This window comes from Pseudochaenichthys georgianus, chromosome 17, assembly GCF_902827115.2.
Source record: "Pseudochaenichthys georgianus chromosome 17, fPseGeo1.2, whole genome shotgun sequence".
NCBI classification, from domain to species: Eukaryota; Metazoa; Chordata; class Actinopteri; order Perciformes; family Channichthyidae; genus Pseudochaenichthys; species Pseudochaenichthys georgianus.
In genome coordinates, this window is record NC_047519.1 from 19883497 (window position 1) to 19903552 (window position 20056).

Genomic DNA, 20056 nt, shown 5'->3' on the forward strand with positions numbered 1-20056 from the left:
TCGTTATGTATGTTTGTGTTATGAAAAATAATATCATTTTCAAAATCTGTTTTTACTTTTTTTTTGTGATTTTGTGTCCAAAATGTTCATATAGTATAAGATCACTGCTCTAAACAAAGTCAAAAAGCCTACATCCAAACGAAATAAATACAATTAATTATGATGAATACGTTAAGTCTTGTTCATTGTTTTTCACTTTTATTAAATGTTTGATATTTCCGGTGGAAATGGTGGACTATCGGACATTCAAAATGCAGCATATTTTCACTCTTCCACACATATATTCTCCTTTTACATACATACCTTTTCACTCTCACACACGTATATATTTACACTCACACATTCATACATTTTGCTCTCATATTATCATATTTCAATGCACACATTCATATATTGTCACTCACCCATTCATGCATTTTGTTCTCATATTCATATAATTTAATGCTCATATTTATACATTTTGCTCTCATGCGAAATCTACTAAAACAAAGTATGTCATGGTGGTCAGCTGTTAAACACAAAAGTGTATCTTAAGGGCTGTAAATATAATAAGCCTGTTGTCAATTTTAGACACAGGCTTATTATATTTACAGCCCTTAATAACATTCATTTTATGGACTCAGTGTGTGTCTTGGCCGTTTTCTTTGTTCCAAGCAAACGAGTGCTTTTTGTTTTGAAATCACTTCCGCGAGTTTCGCGGGCCTCCCCTCCTCGCTCCACTGACCATTAGACCATTTAGTAAGGTAAAAAGCAAAAGGGCAAAAACGCCTCTCAGACGCTCTTCCGTTTACTTTTTTAATAAAGAAAAACAAATGGTCCGTAGATACACGGACTCACATAGCCTATATGTATAGTATGAATTACGGCATAGAAATATGCAAACAAAAACCTACAGACTGGGGGATGGGAGATCACAGGAGTGGGGAGTGTGGGGGGGGGGGGGGGAATGGGAGCTGTGGAATGGGACCCTTGGGAGAATTCCTCCGCACATTCCGATCGCCAATTCATTTTAAACAAAGAGTTCGCAACACAGGACAGCATAGGCAACATGGGGGCTGGTGAACGGTCTGGTCAATGTTTGTAAACACAATTCCCAGGATGTGTCCTAATCAAACCAAAAGAGAAAATGCAGATATCATTCTCTCTCTCGACTCGCTGGTATCTAGAACTGAGCGCTCATTGGTGTTCATACTGCTCACTAGTGCAGGGGGGAAAACGATTATTTCGAAAACGATTAATCGGGCGATTATTTGATCGATTAGTCGACTAATCTAACGATTATTTTTCTGTTGTTCAATTCATAAAAAACGTAATGTAAAAAAAACGTAATGTAAAAAAAAAAAAATGCACGATCTTAATATTCAAGAACCTATTAATGTGTTATACCAGATTAACGGAAATAATCTCAGCTAACTGACGATACAAACCATGTTTACCAAAACAAAACACAAGTCTCATAAGAAGCATCTAAATGACCCCTGAGCGAAAAATGCTAACGGACATTGGCACAGACCTCAAGATAAAAGTACCCTTATTACTCATCCTAGCTGCACATACAAGATATCCGATTAAAACTGAGACTCCACAGATTATGTAGGTATATAGTATCATCACTGAGTGATCCGGAGTCGCGACAGGGGAAGCAAATACAGTCATCACAACACGTACCTTTACAGAGCTTCTAGGGAGATCGTCTCACCACCGTAGCTGTCAATCTGATCAAAAGACGTGTTCAATGGCATTAAAATGAGAAAAAACGCGGCTGAATCGGTTAATCCATATGTCTATGTCTACGTCTATGTATAAAAAAATTATTGAATTTATAATCCATAATTCCATTTTTATGTAAAAATCGGAGAGCAAATGCTAGCTGCCAGAGGTGGGACCAAGTCATTGTTTTGCAAGTCCGAGTCAAGTCTCAAGTCTTTGTGCTCAAGTCCGAGTCAAGTCTCAAGTCTTTGCGCTCAAGTCCAAGTCAAGTCTCAAGTCAGGTTGGGCAAGTTCAAGTCAAGTCCAAGTCCTAAACTTTGACAAAACGAGTCATAAACAAGTCATTATGTGTTTTTCACCAAATGTAATGACATTGATCAACAGAATAATATTTAATAATCAAATTGCTCTTTATTAGTCACATTAATAATTTAATAATCAATTTTCTCTCTGCTGGTAAAGTAACACGTTTTTTTCTATTTGAAGAGGGATCAGTGAGGTGAGGCTACCGTGACGATTTGATTCAGAAGGAGTTTAATGTATAAGATCCCTGATGTTGAGGTAACCAGAATGTGTATTTCCACTGTGTACAACATGTTATAAGGGACCCACAATCTATCTTTATGCAAGGGATAATGTGCAGCCAGGCAGTCTCTATGGGGAAGAGAACACCTGCATCTAGATCCCTCTGCAGGTGGTACTTTAACTATATTTTGATGCTAATACTTTTGTACTTTTACTTGTAACATTTTGAATGCAGGACTTTTTATTGTAACACTCTGGTACTTTTGTACTCAAGTACAAGATCTGAACTTCTCCCACCTCTGACAGTAAATCCTGAGTGGTTACCAAAATAAAGGTAACCAAAAAAGGTTATTTTAATTTTACAAATCCTGCACTCAGCTTTGCTTTCTCCAATATCATTGAAATGCAGCCAGATGCTGCTTCTTTTTTCGGTTTTCGCTCATTTCTTGACTTTTTCCGACGCACTTGCATTTAAATCCGTCTCCCCGTCGCTCTGTGTAGCTGGCCTGTACCACTACACCTGCTGTGCCCCCCACCCTTCTTTCACATAATGGTATGATCCTAGTGTGTCCTCGCATATGATTGGCCGCATGGTGGCCCAGCTAAATAAAGTCCTGCCCCTGCCTGCAAGGATTCTCAGCAAGAGTAGGAGCGGCTGAAGATTCTGCTCTCCCAGACGGAAGTCTTTTCTTCTAGAAGCAGCTCGCGATCGGCGTGTTGGAGACCTCTGAATTAAATGATCAAGTCACCTCAAGTCAGAAGGCTCAAGTCCAAGTCAAGTCCCGAGTCATTGATGTTCAAGTCCAAGTCGCAAGTGTTTTGTGATTTTGTCAAGTCGAGTCTCAAGTCATCAAATTGGTGACTCGAGTCTGATTCGAGTCCAAGTCATGTGACTCGAGTCCACACCTCTGCTAGCTGCTAATGGTAGCCACCACAGCTAGCTGCCGCTTTAAATGTTCCAACATAGCCGTTGTATGCCAACTCCATTTGGCAAAGACTGCAAATGACAATATCTTTGCGTTTTGGACTAACTTTAAAATATTCCCATGCTTTTGAAGACCTAGGGCGAGATGTTTTCGTTTGAGGGCTTCGTGCGCAATCCTGTGAGGAGGAGGTGGTAGCCGTTTCAGTCTCCATTGTGTTTGAAGTGCGATTGCGAACTGCTTGTTGCTTTGGGTGACCCACGTGTGTGTGTGTGTGTGTGTAGCGACGCGTCGACGCGGAAATATGTCATCGGCGATATTTTGAAGTCGACGCGTCGCTACAGCACTACTGCTCACAGGCTGGGCTGCTGTGTATATCTAGTGTATTCATACTGTACCCCTCCTCACTGTTTATTCATCATTCAAACAATTACACCTTCCTTTTTTCCCGTCAAGAGGTTGAAAAAGATTGAGTCCTATGTTTCCAATTGGTTCCCAAATCTGAACATTGACCAGTGGCATAAGATCAGGAGCCGGGTAAATGAGAGGGAGCCCCCGAAAAACAGATCCCGAAATAGCTCGTCCTGGTTTCCGCAGCAGATAGGCCTACAGTATGGTGTCTGTTATGTCAGTTATTTTAAATAAAACGTTGAAAACTGAACTTGAAAAGTGTTTCCTCTTTTTATTTTATTTATCATTTTCGGGACGGGGAGACGTGTGTGATTAAAAATTAATTTGCAGAAATGTAAAGTTATCTACCTAAGTTCTATTCATATTCTTGACGGGAAGAGCCGTGTAAATGGGTGGCCATATATGCATTTGAAAAGCAATATAAATCACACAGTTATTATACAATAGGCTATAAAAGCACCATCGATAACCATTACCTTTATCCAATTCAAACTTTGGACGGGAAAAAAGGAAGGTGTACATGGTTGGGCTATACTGTAGGCCTACTGTATACATACAAAGGCCATTCAAGCTAGAGGTCTTCTGGAAATGTTCACATCAGGGCAGAGTCCTGCATCGGGTGACCCGCAAAAAAGGTGATTCGCGGGTGGTATTTTTTCAAACGCTTTTTTCCGGGTTCGGTTCTGGGTAAAACAAAGATGATGCGGGTCGGGTCGCGGGTATTGCATAATAAATATATTAAAATAATAATAATTTAATTTAATGTTTAAATCTTCAGACTTCTCCCCCGCGGGACTGTGCATAATCATAACCTCTGCAGCGCATCAATCTTCTGCTGTGCGCGCCACATTCGAAATGGCTGAGGTGAAGCTCTCTAGTGGAGAATACAGCATTTTCAATAACACTTCCTCAAGAGCGAAACCCAACGTCTGGGAGACTTTTGGTGTCATCCTAGATGGAGAAAATAACCAACATCCCACGCTTTTTGAGACAAATATGCAACTGCATGTGTTAATAATTGCACGTTTTCACTACTCATATATAGGCTAGGCTATGCGGGTTCGGGTCGGGTTGCGGATCTTGTGCCGACGGGTCGGGTCGGGGAACTAATTGGCAATATGTGCGGGTAGCGGGGCGGGTTTGGTATTGGGCGGGAGCGGGTCTTGAAAATCAGACCCGTGCAGGACTCTGCATCAGGCACCTTCAAGTTAAACAATACTACAGTAAACAATTAACACAGTAGGCCTAAATTATGTGGATTAAACCACATTTATTTCGTTAAAAATAAACGGAATATGATTTAGTTTGAATGATTAAATGTCATCAGGCACCTTCAAGTTAAACAATCAGGTGCACACTTTAATGTGCCGCCACCTCCGGACTCGGCTTGACTCGGTTTAAAGAATGCACAAATGTGTTTAATCGTTTATGTCAGATATGTACTAAGTAACCTAAATACATTTGTTCCTGCTCAAGATTAGATTCAACTTTATTGTTATTGCACGTAGTGAGACAACGAAATGCAGTTTATAGACCCTCCAGAAAAACACGGGCAAAAATCCTTGATTATGCCGGCAAAAATCCCGAGTTGCGAAATGTGCGGAAAGTTGCGAAATAAATAAATATTGGGCTGTCTTATTTATTTATTCTCTCTCACACACACAACCTGCCACTAACGTTAAACCCCTTTACTATTCAATTAAACACATTCAATGTGTATTTATTGTAAAAGCAATTGGGCTATTTTAATCACACTCTCTCTCTCTCTCACTCACACACACACACACACACACACACACACACACACTTCTCCGCCTCATTCTGTTTTCATTTACTCGTTCGTTATCATTTACTCGTTCGTTATCTGACCAGCTTCAATCTAGCAGAAATGTTCGTCGGTAAATGAGATGGATTAGATTTTTTCATCTTGGTGTTTTCTCTCTCGTGTGAGCTCCACACGTTCACTCTACGGTGTTGTTTACCTTCTGTGATGCGCGGCCTTTTGATACATATGCGGCCTTTTCAAAATCTGCGCCATTTTGCTGATTATGCGGTAAATTCTGCGATCGCAGAATCGCGTTTTTCTGGAGGGTCTAAGTTTAGCTTCTAACCAGGTGCAACAAGCAGCGAAAAGTAATGTGCACACTACTACAGTAAACAATTAACACAGTAAATTATGTGGATTAAACCACATTTATTTCGTTAAAAATAAACGAAATATGATTTTGTTTGAATGATTAAATGTAGGGTGAATGTGGGAATGTGGGACATTTTTGCATTTCAGACTTCGGGAATATATTGCGATATGAAGCCGATACAATAAATCAAAATCCAGTACCATTCCGAAATCCCCAGTAATATTAGACACTAATAATACAGTAAACTATTAACACTGTATATATTATTGTTTGCCCGTGGGATTAGGATGATCGGTAGTGAGAGCCGCTGCATTTTCCTCCGGTCGGATGTGATATAAAAACAAAGCGATTATTTTTGTTGTTGTAAACTCACGTGGATTAAATTTAGTGCATTCATTTCAACTCGCGAACATATGATACATTAAATGATCATGAGGATGATGATTGAAAATCGTTTGTTTGAGCCTGATGCATTTCCTGATCTAAAAACATAGCGATGGTTTTGTACTTACGCCAACGTGAATTAAACATTATTTTGTTAAATAAAAACATGGTGATGTTTAGTAAATGATTACATGTCTCTTATTTAGCACAGAATATGATCCTATCCGTGACATATGGATCTTAACAAATATCCGCTATATCAGATACCTGTAGATCAGCTGTTTATTTCACATGAGTTCCAGTGTGGCAGCTTTTCACGGCTCCCCCTGGTGGATCCATGATCCATTGCAGCTGGTTTCATTATAATTAAATGTATTTATCAAGGGGGCGTTTCAAGTCCTGCGGGGGGGTTTTCCTTTTCAGCAGGGGCCCACCCCGTGCCGATCACGGACCCGCACGGGTAGGCGTCTGAAATGAAGCGCTACATCTGTATATACAACACATATTTTTAAGAGTCGACCTGAAAAAAGTAAATACGACAAAGCCTGAAATGTTTAGAGGGCGCCGCGGAGAAACAACACAGGCTGATGTGACCAACTACGTCCTGGCTGGTGAAGACAGATGCCCAGAAATAGTGTGCGCCTCCACTGTGCCCAGCCTTGCCTGCTGTGACATTACCTGCCGAACCCCACATAATCATGATGAATCGCTCCGGGGCTCGCCGCCGACCGCTCACACCGCCAAACAATGAGTGGCAATGGCAAAACACACCACACAGCCTCTCTCCCTTTATTCTCCCTCTCTTTTCTGTCATGACGCTCGCTTTTTTTCTGCATCTCTCAAACATCTCGCTTCTCCTCTGTCCTTGGCTTCTGTTCCCTTTCCATAACATCTTTCTTCTATCCCTGCTCGTCTCACCTCGTGCGATTCTTTACTCTTTCTTCTGTATTTTTTTTTAATGCAAATGCTGTACATCGTTCTCAAGTGGGGCAAAGACCAGAGAAAAAAAGTTTGCTGTTTTATAAATACACTGAACAAAAATATAAATGCAACACTTTTGTTTTTGCTCCCATTTTTCATGAGATGAACTCAAAGATCTAAAACATTTTCTATATACACAAAATAACCATTTCTCTCAAATATTGTTTACAAATCTGAAAAAAATCTGTGATAGTGGGCACTTCTCCTTTGCCGAGATAATCCATCCCACCTCACAGGTGGTATCAAGATACTGATTAGACAGCATGATTATTGCACAGGTGTGCCTTAGGCTGGCCACAATAAAAGGCCACTAAAATGTTCAGTTTTATCACACAGCACAATGCCACAGATGTCGCAAGTTTTGAGGGAGCGTGCAATTGGCATGCTGACAGCAGGAATGTCCACCAGAGCTGTTGCCCGTGAATTGAATGTTCATTTCTCTACCATAAGCCGTCTCCAAAGGCGTTTCAGAGAATTTTGCAGTACAGCCAACCGGCCTCACAACCGCAGACCATGTGTAACCACACCAGCCCAGGACCTCCACATCCAGCATGTTCACCTCCAAGATCGTCTGAGACCAGCCACTCGGACAGCTGCTGCAACAATCGGTTTGCATAACCAAAGAATTTCTGCACAAACTGTCAGAAACCGTCTCAGGGAAGCTCATCTGCATGCTCGTCGTCCTCATCGGGGTCTCGACCTGACTCCGGTTCGTCATCGTAACCGATTTGAGTGGGCAAATGCTCACATTCGATGGCGTCTGGCACGTTGGAGAGGTGTTCTCTTCACGGATGAATCCCGGTTTTCACTGTTCAGGGCAGATGGCAGACAGCGTGTGTGGCGTCGTGTGGGTGAGCGGTTTTCTGATGTCAATGTTGTGAATCGAGTGGCCCATGGTGGTGGTGGTGGGGTTATGGTATGGGCAGGCGTATGTTATGGACGACGAACACAGGTGCATTTTATTGATGGCATTGTGAATGCACAGAGATACCGTGACGAGATCCTGAGGCCCATTGCTGTGCTATTCATCCACGACCATCACCTCATGTTGCAGCATGATAATGCACGGCCCCATGTTGCAAGGATCTGTACACAATTCCTGGAGGCTGAAAACATCCCAGTTCTTGCATGGCCACCATACTCACCGGACATGTCACCCATTGAGCATGTTTGGGATGCTCTGGATCGGCGTATACGACAGCGTGTTCCAGTTCCTGCCAATATCCAGCAACTTCGCACAGCCATTGAAGAGGAGTGGACCAACATTCCACAGGCAGGGGCGGACTGGCCATCGGGACGTTCGGGACGAATCCCGGTGAGCCGGTACTGAAGTGGGCCGGTCGGACGATGTGGGCCGGCCGGTAACCGGAAGGGCTCGACATTAAATGGCCCGCTGGCCCGGAAGCACTAGACACCCCGGGCCAGCATAACGTATTTTCCACTTGCCCGCTTGGGCCACTAAAAATATTGCTTTAAAAAAATGTTTTCTGTGGTATTGGTATCTTGACTAGCAATTTAGTTAAATTGTTTCGTTTATTAACGCTACAACATAGCGTTCCGTGAGTCGGTTGTCATTGTTGGGTGAAAAATAAACAGCTGTTTGCTGCGGAGCGCAGCGCGAGCAGGCTCCCGTGAGCGCGAGCAGGCTCCCGTGAGCGGGAGCGCGCTCCTTCGCCAAATGTTTTTAATACTAGCGGTAACCGGTCAAGCGCCGTGCAAAAAACAATCTTCAAATAAAAGAAAGTCACCGGAGGAGTTAAAGGAGAGTGACAGGGAGCATGAGAAGAAGAGGGAGAGAAAGTTTCAGCCAGCTTGATCGATGGAGTTGGCTTCTATAGAGTGGTGCAGTGACACGTCCTAAAACCCTTTTATAATCTATCGATTAGATTTATGATTCGAAAATTATAAAAGTAGGGTAGAAATGTGGAGATTATCCGGCTGAACAAAACGTGCATTTATCAAACGGGTTTGTTTTCCACAGACCTTATTTCCAGCTATTTTCCAAAACCCTTGTCGAGGGAACCAGCAGCTTACTTCCTGGTTTCAGGACGCGTCACTGGCTGCACCTCTCAATATGATGCCAATATAAACAAGGTCTTCTGTCGGCTCTGTACATCAATGCCGACCTATACTGACAAGTAAGTGAAGAGTAGACAATATAAAGGTATTGGCGAAATGTCCCAGCAGTTTAGAATAATGAAGGCGCTAATCAAATCAATTACATGGCCATTACATGTCTAACTCCTAATGACAGGAAGGCAGAAAGTCCATTATACAAATAATAATAATACTCATAGACATTTTTTAACAATGACCACAATATCATTATTTTAATAAACCAAATATGAACAATTGAGGAAAATGAGAACTGATGATTAAAATATTGTAGTACAAGTAGTAATGTAGTTAGTGCATACATTACTATTGCAACAAATGTGTTCATTTTCTTCATTATTAGTCGATTTTTTTTTTTGGACGAATGCTCCGGGCCAGTGGTTACAATGGGACCAGTGATAATACAAATCTGCGGTGGGCCGGCGCTACCGAAGTGGGCTGATTTGTAGTCCCAGTCCGCCCCTGTCCACAGGCCACAATTAACAACCTGATCAACTCTATGCGAAGGAGATGTGTTGCACTGCGTGAGGCAAATGGTGGTCACACCAGATACTGACTGGTTTTCGGACCCCCCCCAGACCCCCCCAATAAAGCAAAACTGCACGTTTCAGAGTGGCCTTTTATTGTGGCCAGCCTAAGGCACACCTGTGCAATAATCATGTTGTCTAATCAGCATCTTGATATGCCACACCTGTGAGGTGGGATGGATTATCTCAGCAAAGGAGAAGTGCTCACTATCACAGATTTGTTCAGATTTGTGGACAATATTTGAGAGAAATGGTTATTTTGTGTATATAGAAAATGTTTTAGCTCTTTGAGTTCATCTCATGAAAAATGGGAGCAAAAACAAAAGTTGCATTTATATTTTTATTCAGTAAAAAGGACAGGGAGGTGCCTTATCTCTTCATCATCTTCATATGACAGACTGCACAATATCAAGCAACTACTGGTGATATTTAAACATTCTAGTTCCGGAATAATGACATGGCAAATGATGTCTCTGTGGTGCAATGTGAACCATTATCACGTATCAACACTTTGCCAGATGCACTGTAGTTCTCAGGCAGGAAAGATGCTTGTGTTCGATTTCATAATGTTTCCAATTTGTTCTTCATGGCTTTTAGTTTCTATGCCATCGCTCAGCATAAGAAATGTGACAGGGTACGGGGTTGAATATGATATATTTGGAGTATTATCCTCCTATAGTGTCATAAGTAGGAAGGCAGTGCAAGGCATTCTCTGAATTGAATACCAAGCCAGGCCACATTACTCTCACCAGTTTGTTTTAATCTACCACTGGGATCGGCACGAGAAAGAAAACATTGTTTATCATCACCTTTCTTCTAAAATCAATACCTGACAACAGGGAGGAATTACATATTCTGCAATAAAGAGGGAAGCATCAGCGCCTCAGATGTCCCCAGAATAACACCATTGCTGTGAAGTCTAAAAAACATGGAACTAAAACAAGAAAGACTGCTGCATATAATAGTGCCATCCACAGAATGCCTACACAAGCCCAGATGGTGAATAATTTCAAGACTTTGAGCAATTACAAGCGTTTCCCCTTTAGGTGCTCCTCTAGCCCCATGGTCTCAATACAGACAAGGCAAACAACACCTTGGGAGGTAAACAGTGTGGCACTTTAATATTGGATAACTTCTCAACCTCTTTGTGAGAACCAACGCAAACAATCTTCGTATTAGTCCTCCAAAGTAGTCAGTTAGCAGAAAGAGAGAGAAGGGTCTGGGGGTTAACAAGAGGAGTTAGCTGGCCATCTTCTCCCTGATGTGTCTCGTTCCCAAGCATCTGTCAGAGCCTTTTGTGGAGCTGCCATCTTGGACCACTCCACTCACCACAGATCCCCATTACTGGGGAGTAGAGCAGCCTTATTACAGAGGCTGAGGAGCTGCTAAGTGAAAGTGTACCGTGTATGTGTGTCTATGAGTGTGTCTGTTTAATAGTGCATGAGGGAGAGAGGCATGGGCAGCTGGGAAGGTATGAAGAAGGTAGGCAGAGACATAACACTCACTAATGTCCAATAAAAGGCAAACGCCCCTAAGTTGCAAGCCAAAGCTGCCTTAGCTGCTAAAAAGAGCACTTTCCTTTCCGATGACAACTCAGAACCATTTTCCGGGCAATTAATTAAATAAAGTATAATGGTTGAGCGGTCACACAGGAGGGGATAGGCGGGGAGGGAAGGAGGGGAAGAGATTGATGATGTGTTTTATTGCCAACACATCCCAAACCAATACATCAGTGTGATCAGGGCTCTCTTATTCACCTCCTTACACTTTAACTCTGATGTTTTCATCGTGACCCTGTCCTCCTCCTCTCTTTACACAACTGCCTCTAGGACTCCGGCTATCCTTTACAAAAACACTCCTTTACACACACTGCGTTTTCTCCCACTATGCGTCTATCTCCTGGGACAGATAACTTACAATGATAGGTTCAAAACACCACTGATCCAAGCTTTAAAACGTGCTCCAGGTGGACCTAGCGCTTTATAAACTGTACGACATATTTCAGGATCCTAATGACAGTGGATCCCATAAATGGAAAAATGAAAGCTATAAAGTTGTTATATCCTGTAGAGTTACATTTACTCATCCAATCAGCTGGAAGAGAAAAGCATACTGACTGAGGTGTTCTGGGGAAAAGTTAATCGTTACGTCTCAGGAGGATAATAAGAGTATGTTGCCATAGCAAGAGGCTGACTGTTTCAAGTATTTGCTTGTTTTACATTTAGTAATTTGTTCACACCAATGTGATGTGCCAGTAATGGTGTCTCTGTCTTTTCAACTCAACACAGTTATTGTCAGCATGTGAAGAAAAATGACTATAATTACAGAGGAAAAGTGCCACAAAGATATGGGGGTGAGCCTCACAGAAAGCCGTGGCATTTGAATAGAAATGTAACAGTTCAGACGTGGGTTCATTGTGACAGATAAACTGAAGAGGACATTCTTGCTTCTCCTTGTCAGGCTTTTTTGTTTGGAGTACCGTCATTTATTTAATCTCGCTGCCTTTGACTATTGAAAAACAATGCATACAAGTGTATTTAACACAGGAGTCATTTGATTGTCTGGTAAAAACATACCGTCTAATCAGAGGGAACAGATTGTGTTTGAGACAAACGCTAAGAGAGAAGGGGAAGTGTTTTTGTTTACAGTGCTGTGTATTTCACCTTTCTAATTGACAAAACTATACTGGAACTGATGCGATGTATTATGATGTGCACTCATCCTCGACAGAAAACAAAAGCACAAAAGAGGCAGAAATGTATATCATATAACATTCCATCAAATATCGTAATTATAGGGTGTTGGAGAGTCTGTGACGATATACCATCACCCAGCTACTCTTTCAGGAACCATCTTTCAATTTAAACTTTTACACAACACACAGTGTGCACACAATCACACACCCTTACGGTAAGTACTCTGCACCATCATGTGCAAATAACACCTCATCTTCCATCTCCCCTTGACACCTTGCAGGAGGAAGTATCGCCTCAGGAAGTGAATACGAGTTACTTTAATATGTATCTGTACATTTGTGCTTTACAAGACACAATGTTTCATTTTCCTTGTGCGATGATGAACGTCAATCGATTAACAATAATGAGTTTAAAAACCTGGGTAAGCACCGTTATCAGAGTGTGCTGAAATTGCAGAAAGATTAATAGGGTTTTTCGCTGACAGAGTTGTTACAGCGAAAAGCTGTGGACCATGAATAAAATAAACAGAAAATGTCATTACACCAGAGTAAGTACAAATTAAAACTCATCAGATGTGACAAAGACTTGATGGGAAATGTTGCAGTGCTGACCCCAGAGCTGTGGGTGGGAAAGCACTGCTCATTTCGTTTGGGACACACCGAGGGAGACAGGAGGAGGTGGAAACAGCAAGGTTGTGTGTGAGTGCTCAGCAGACAGGGTGAAAGGTTGGATGAGTGTATATGAAAACGTAGAGAGGAGGAGGACCAAATGACTCCGAGGGCAACAACGGACTATACATCAAACTGCAAATGGAAAGAACAAAGGCAGAGCCGGGGACATTACAAATGGGAAATTGAGGCTCTGTTTTGACACTAAATGTATGGATCAGGGAGTAAGGCAGTAGGTGACTCACAATCACCACTTGTTTCACTGTGATCAAGGCGTTATATTGGCTCTTTGCCCACAGTTAATCATGGATAACGCATGAGGTCATTAAGTCCCTGAGAACAGAAGCAGAAGTCAATATTTGTGTAAGTGCTAAACTGTAGCAGATTTTGATCAGATTTGAGGAGTCTTGGTAATGTAGATGTTTACATTTTGTTTAAGGACATGAGAGTGTTCAGACCCACACATTTAAAACAAACTAGTTTATCTTATTCCCACTGGGGAATTGTAATCAAACATCTACACACAAGAATATTTGAAAATAATTTCTGCCCATTTCTTTGTATTTCTTCAAACCTGTTTTGCAATTCGGTTTGGATTCATTAAGTATGTCAGGCACATGACAAGCCAAATGTATTCCTTTGCTATTATATCAGAGGTCATTGTTTAGGAGAGTTTTTAAGTAGTAAATGATAGAATAGCATGTCTGTCTAGGTTGTTTTGAGAGGAGGAGATAAACAAGGATATGTTCCGTTATGAATCTAATCTGCCTGTAACACACATCTCTATGTATTTCCATGCAACATTACAGCACAATATAAATGTAATCTTAGGCATGAAGTGCATGGTCAGCCGTTGTCTCACGTAGGAATGTTACCATGATAGGTTGCTAAGATACATTTTGCATAAATAATTCATATACAAACAAAGAGACAGAAAATAGAAATGTGATAAACTCACAAACTCAGCAATGTCGCCTGAAAACACGGTGACATCGGCGCGCAGAGGAGGAGGAGAACAGAGGAAGAGAGAGGAAGGGCAAAGGCCGAGGTGAGCGGACAAACTCTCTGTGAGGCGAGGCCTGCGTCTGTCAGCTTTACAGAAGGAAGTAGGAGAGAAATATGAAAGTGATCCGAGAGGAGAAACAGGGATATTTGCACTGACACACAAATCCAAAGCCTCATGTCTAATGTGCTGCTGCCAGAAGGGGAGAAGAAGAGAGCCGCAGACAGAGGCAGGTGTGGTGCTATAGAAAGAGTGAGAGAGACAGAGAGAAACAGAGATAACACTTCTGACTGATGACTTGTGAATATTAAAACCTTTCTTCAGGAGGACATGCTTTCATGTTGCCTCCCTGCTGTGATTCCTTTCTTTCTGAGCAGCGACTGTAGCTCCAGGTACACCAGGTGCATGAGTCTGTGTATGCATGAGGACGTGATTGAAGGTGAACACACACACACACAGTTCAGCCTTCTCTCAAGATATTGTTTTGTTGTGATTTGTTTTTCAGTCACACACCGAGTTACCTAGAAAAACTAAAAAGACTTTGGTGTGACTTATCGTCGCCGGTGATGTAACACTAACACTATGTAGTTTCACTTTGTAGCCGATACCTTTCCAATATACACGGAAACATGTGGTTGTAAAACATCTCCAGAATCATATCTCATGATGGAAAAGACATGTGTCTTTCATGATTGCTACTGGAGGAGCGATACAAAAAGAAAAATCAAATATAAAGCCATTTCAAAGCGTATAGTGAGGCTTTGGACTGACTACAAGAATCCCACACAGGACAAGTTGAAAGGAAGATGAAGGAGATGACTCAATCGATGTGTGAGGGGGTGTGTGTATGTGGAACTGTGCGCGTTTCTTATGTTTGGCTGAACACACACTACAACGTTAACACAATGTATTATTAGGTTAACAAATACACAGAAGGCTAATATGTTTGTATTGGAATTATAATTAAAACAGTGTGCAGCGGTGCATGTCTTCATAACTTCAGGCTTCATCACGAGGCACAACAGACCGCGGCCTATTGTTTAATAAAGGATTGCTTGGCCTGTGTACATAGAGACGATAGATAACACTGCAATGACACTGGCTCATGGGACACAGCTGGGACACAGCTGGGACACAGCAGAGGCACAGCGTCTGATAGCTGCTACTGAACATTGCTTTATTCAACTCTGAAAATACATTTGTATTTTTGCATGCTAATATGAAGACAACAAATGAGTACAAGGAAGAAAGTAAAGAAACACAAAATCTGCAGTATTTGCCCTCGGATCTGCTGCCAACACAAAGGCTATTTTCAATGTGTTGACTCTAATCTCAGTACGAAGCAAGCTAAATGTAAACAAATGAGTCTTTGGACTTCATGGAGAAAAATGGAATTAAACTTTACTCGTGAGGAATAGAGATTTCCAGGCGAGGTGATGAAACTACTAAATGTACACCTCAGGCAACTGCACTAATATCATGAAAATCCATTTGCTGTATCTGAACAAAGCCCAAAGCTAAGAACATTTCGTAAGTGAAGCCTTTTGTCATTGAATGGAATACAACAACCTATGCTCTGTTCTTCAAACATTCTCAGTGAGAAAGAGCCATAAACCTTATGACAACATACAGAACACCTGGTCAGAACGACGGCTTGAGTTCAGGCAGTTTGAATCCTCGCAAATCCTGCAAGAGATTCACATATCGACCAAAACCAACATGGATGGCACCTAGCAGTGGTTGCGCTGAAAAGGCCATAAACGGAGCATAGCATTTACAGCAACATGGACAGTAAAGTATACAAAGAAAAGGTGAGACTTTTTAAACAGCAAAGTTCACATTAAAGTGAGCGGTTTATTTATCTGTGCTCCCTCGGCAACACACTAGTTAGGTCATCTTCACAAATACCATACAAAGAATGATTTTCAAGTTAACAACTTTCCGAAAGTCTCAATTCCCAGACAACAACCGACAGGTCCAGCTTGGTGCAATCGGTCATTGCGCTCACAAGTTAAACATATCTATTGTTGCTTCAACAGCTCTAATGTTTTTGTAGGGTAATGGTCTACGAAGGGTTCTATCATTCTCTGTCCCATTCTCTCTTTCCAACTTTCCGGATGTGTCATTTGTGTTCCTAAAGCATATAGAGGAAAATCAAGAAATACAAATCATTTAAAAGGGTAATGATGAAATGATGAAGACACTCAGCATATTTCTCTTTTTCTACCTATGTTATGCTCCATCCTCTGGAATGACTGGTTCTCTACTCTCCCTCTGTCTCCTGTACAGCACCAGCTCAGTCATTCACTGACAGCCTGCCACCTGCTGAAGGGGAAGTATGTGAGTGTCTTTGTAAGACACACAAGTGTTTACTCGGATAGTTTTAAAATACAGAAGTGTCCGAACGGCATCAGTACGAGACTGTGTGTGTGTGTGTGTGTGTGTGTGTGTGTGTGTGTGTGTGTGTGTGTGTGTGTGTGTGTGTGTGTGTGTGTGTGTGTGTGTGTGTGTGTGTGTGTGTGTGTGTGTGTGTGTGTGTGTGTGTGTGTGTGTGTGTGTGTGTGTGTGTGTGTGTGTGTGTGTGTGTGTGTGTGTGTGTGTGTGTGTGTGTGTGTGTGTGTGTGTGTGTGTGTGTGTGTGTGTGTGTGATCTCTCGGAAGTCAGCACTGCATGCAATGTTTATCCACCACATATTGAGCAGTGCTGACCAAAAGGCCCCAACGGAGCCATTGGACCAGCTGCTGTGATACTGGCATACACACAACACACTCATAAACACCTCTCTCACTCTTACACACACACACATTCTCTCATCCCCACATACATCATCCTGTGGCAGCCTTTCCATTTTGCTCCTCTCCTCCACCTTACGCCTCATCAGACATATTATAATTAGCCGTACTGAGTAATTAACATCCAAATTAGGACAATAATTTGCATCTCTACCCTCATTTGCATATACGCCCAGCAGCACACAGACCTGAAATTCCTCCACACTCGTCAGCACAAAGCACAAGAGTGCTCAGTCTTTTTCAACACAATTGCCCACATTCAGGCAGACATTTTAACATTTCACAAACGTGCATGTTGTTCTACTCTGTGAGGCATTAGAGATTTAAAAAATAAACTAGAGAAAGTACAGGAGAAGGTTTGCGATGGAGGGAGTTTGGAGGGAGAAAAGGAACAATGGGAGTGAAATTAGGAGAACATCTGGACAGGGAAAGGCAGAGAATATAAATGGGACGGAGGAAGGTGTTGGTAATAGAGGTACCTGGGATGGAGTGGGAATGTGACACTCTCCAGATGAGGCAAAGACAGACAGAAAGAGGACCGCCTCACCATGTATACAACTCACTTAAGCCCATACAACTTTGGAATAGAATCCAGGGCAGAGTGGAGAGGGAAAGAGAAGCAGCTCTGGAAATCAGAATAAGGTTGCTCCCGCCTCTCTCTCGATCCTCTTCCTCTGACATTTGCCCTCTGAATAGCATCAGCCCAACAGAGCAAAGCAACAAACAATGGGAGAGTCAACGGGAGAGAGAGAAACATGGGAGAAAAGAAAAGAGAAAAAAGGGCATACATTATAGTAAAGAGGAAAGGAGTGACAGGACGGGCCCGGACGTTCCTGCCAGACATTGTTTCACCAGTCATTGCACCGACGAGGAAAACCTGAGTTATGTTGCTGCGTTCCACATCGCCTTCACGATTTATGTTCCAGCGAGGATAATGCAGCTAGACGGCTCTGTTGAAAGACACCAATAAATGTCATCTTGTTTTCCATTTTTCCCTTTCAAATCCTCTTGTTTTGTGTCGCATTCATCTGCTCAGGTCCATTTCCTGACTTATGTAAAGGTATTCAGCGGCAAGCCTTTGTCTCGTGTACGTACTGTATTCTGCTGAGCTTGTAGAGCTTGTAAATGCAAAATCAAAAATGCACTGTGTGTCTTTGTTATACAGTCAACACACATCCATGGCCTCTATTCCTCTTTTTGAATGCGAAGAGGAAGTGGCTTTACTTAACAATACACAGGTTTATCAAATCTTATTAAATTACTATCATTCCTGACAATAATGATTAAATCAAATGCATCCATTCCATAACATATTTGGTATAGGGATGTTTTCTTTCTGTCTGTCCAAAACCTAAAGACCTTCAATGTAATATGGCTGAAAACAGCATTTTCCACAATATTTCATGAACAATTATTAATTATTAAAATAGTAGGCAATATTTTCTGCCCATCGAGTAATCATTGCAGCTCTAGTTTGATAACAATATACTCGGCCTTGAGACAAGCAGATTACGCATTGCATAGCTGATGACAACTGTCTGAAGCAATCAAAGCTGCGTTCACACTTCACAAAACAGGCTCTTCTCTGTAAACTTAGTGTCTAAACCTACTTAGCCTTCCCTCTGGCTCCCGGCCATATGGAGGTCTTTCATAAACAGGGGAAATTATTTTTGGTTAAGCGCAGACAGCCAGTCAGCCCCGCGCTCTCACTCCAGAGACCCAATTAATACCACTGTAAACTGCCCTTCATAGGCAACACCAGGCAGGTGTGTGTGTGTGTGTGTGTGTGTGTGTGTGTGTGTGTGTGTGTGTGTGTGTGTGTGTGTGTGTGTGTGTGTGTGTGTGTGTGTGTGTGTGTGTGTGTGTGTGTGTGTGTGTGTGTGTGTGTGTGTGTGTGTGTGTGTGTGTGTGTGTGTGTGTGTGTGTGTGTGTGTGTGTGTGTGTGTGTGTGTGTGTGTGTGTGTGTGTGTGTGTGTGTGTGTGTGTGTGTGTGTGAGAGAGAGAGAGAGAGAGAGAGAGGGAAAGTGATGTTTGAGAGCATCACAGGGTGAGGATGTGATTTAGTGCTCCACCCTGCCCTCTCCGAGCACTCATCGATTATCTTAGTTAGAAATCATCTCCAGATCACTGGCCAACCAGACGGTCATGACCAGGAACATAAACCTCTGATATCCTCAATAAGTGTCATGTTAATAGTGTTAATCTTCAAGAGCAACTGGGGCATGCTATAAGTTGCCAAGTCATAATTATGTAAAGAATAGTTTCCTAGTAACCTCTAGGGGTGATGGTATTACGATTGAGCCAATAAATTGTTCTATATTAAGTATCATGCTATTATCGGAGCTGAACAATGTGATATAATTTGTAATTTTTCAAGTAAAATAACAACAGTTTAAATTGGACATTTGTGAGTACCTGCTGCTTTTAGTTGTCTTATGTAATGTCACATTTTAATACATTTAGGAGCATACGACGTTATCTTGGGTTGTAGGGAACAGAAATGGGTTAAAAAGTAATCTACTAATTTGTCATTTTAATTATTCTTTATTTGTATATTAGCCTCTTGGTGATCATTCATCAATCATAACACATTACAGTGAAACTACGTAGCGTTATAACAAGCTCCAACTTCCCACCCAGCTGAACACCTGTCCCTCTAATTGCCCTGTCCATCTTTGCTTTAACTTTGAGTAACTACGCATTGATGCACGAGAGCAAGCTACTGAATATTATGGAAAACTTAACTAGAAAGAAACAAAACACCTAAATGGCGATGAAGTTGTTGGACGGACGGTAAGTGCCACCTTTCCAACTTGTGCAACTCAAACGCGAAAACGCAGTCAAACATTTCGAAGACAAATTATTTTTTTGTTCATCTTTTTCTTTCTCATGTTCCTACCTTTTCCGCCGAGAGCGCCGGAGTGGCCCCAGATGAGGCATAACAGCACAAAAGGCAGCTCAAGTATCTGCATGGTGGTGGAGCAGAGTGTGTGATGTCTCCCTTCCTCTTCTCGTTCCAAATCCTAGATCCTCTCCCGAGCGCGAGGATGTTTTCAACTGTTCGGGTGCGCGAGGGACAGGTAGAGAGAGAGCCACTGGGTGTTGTGAGCAGAACGAGAGGGAAACACGTTTACCATCGTCGATACAACACAGTTTCCGGTTTTTGGTTTTCAAAATAAAAAT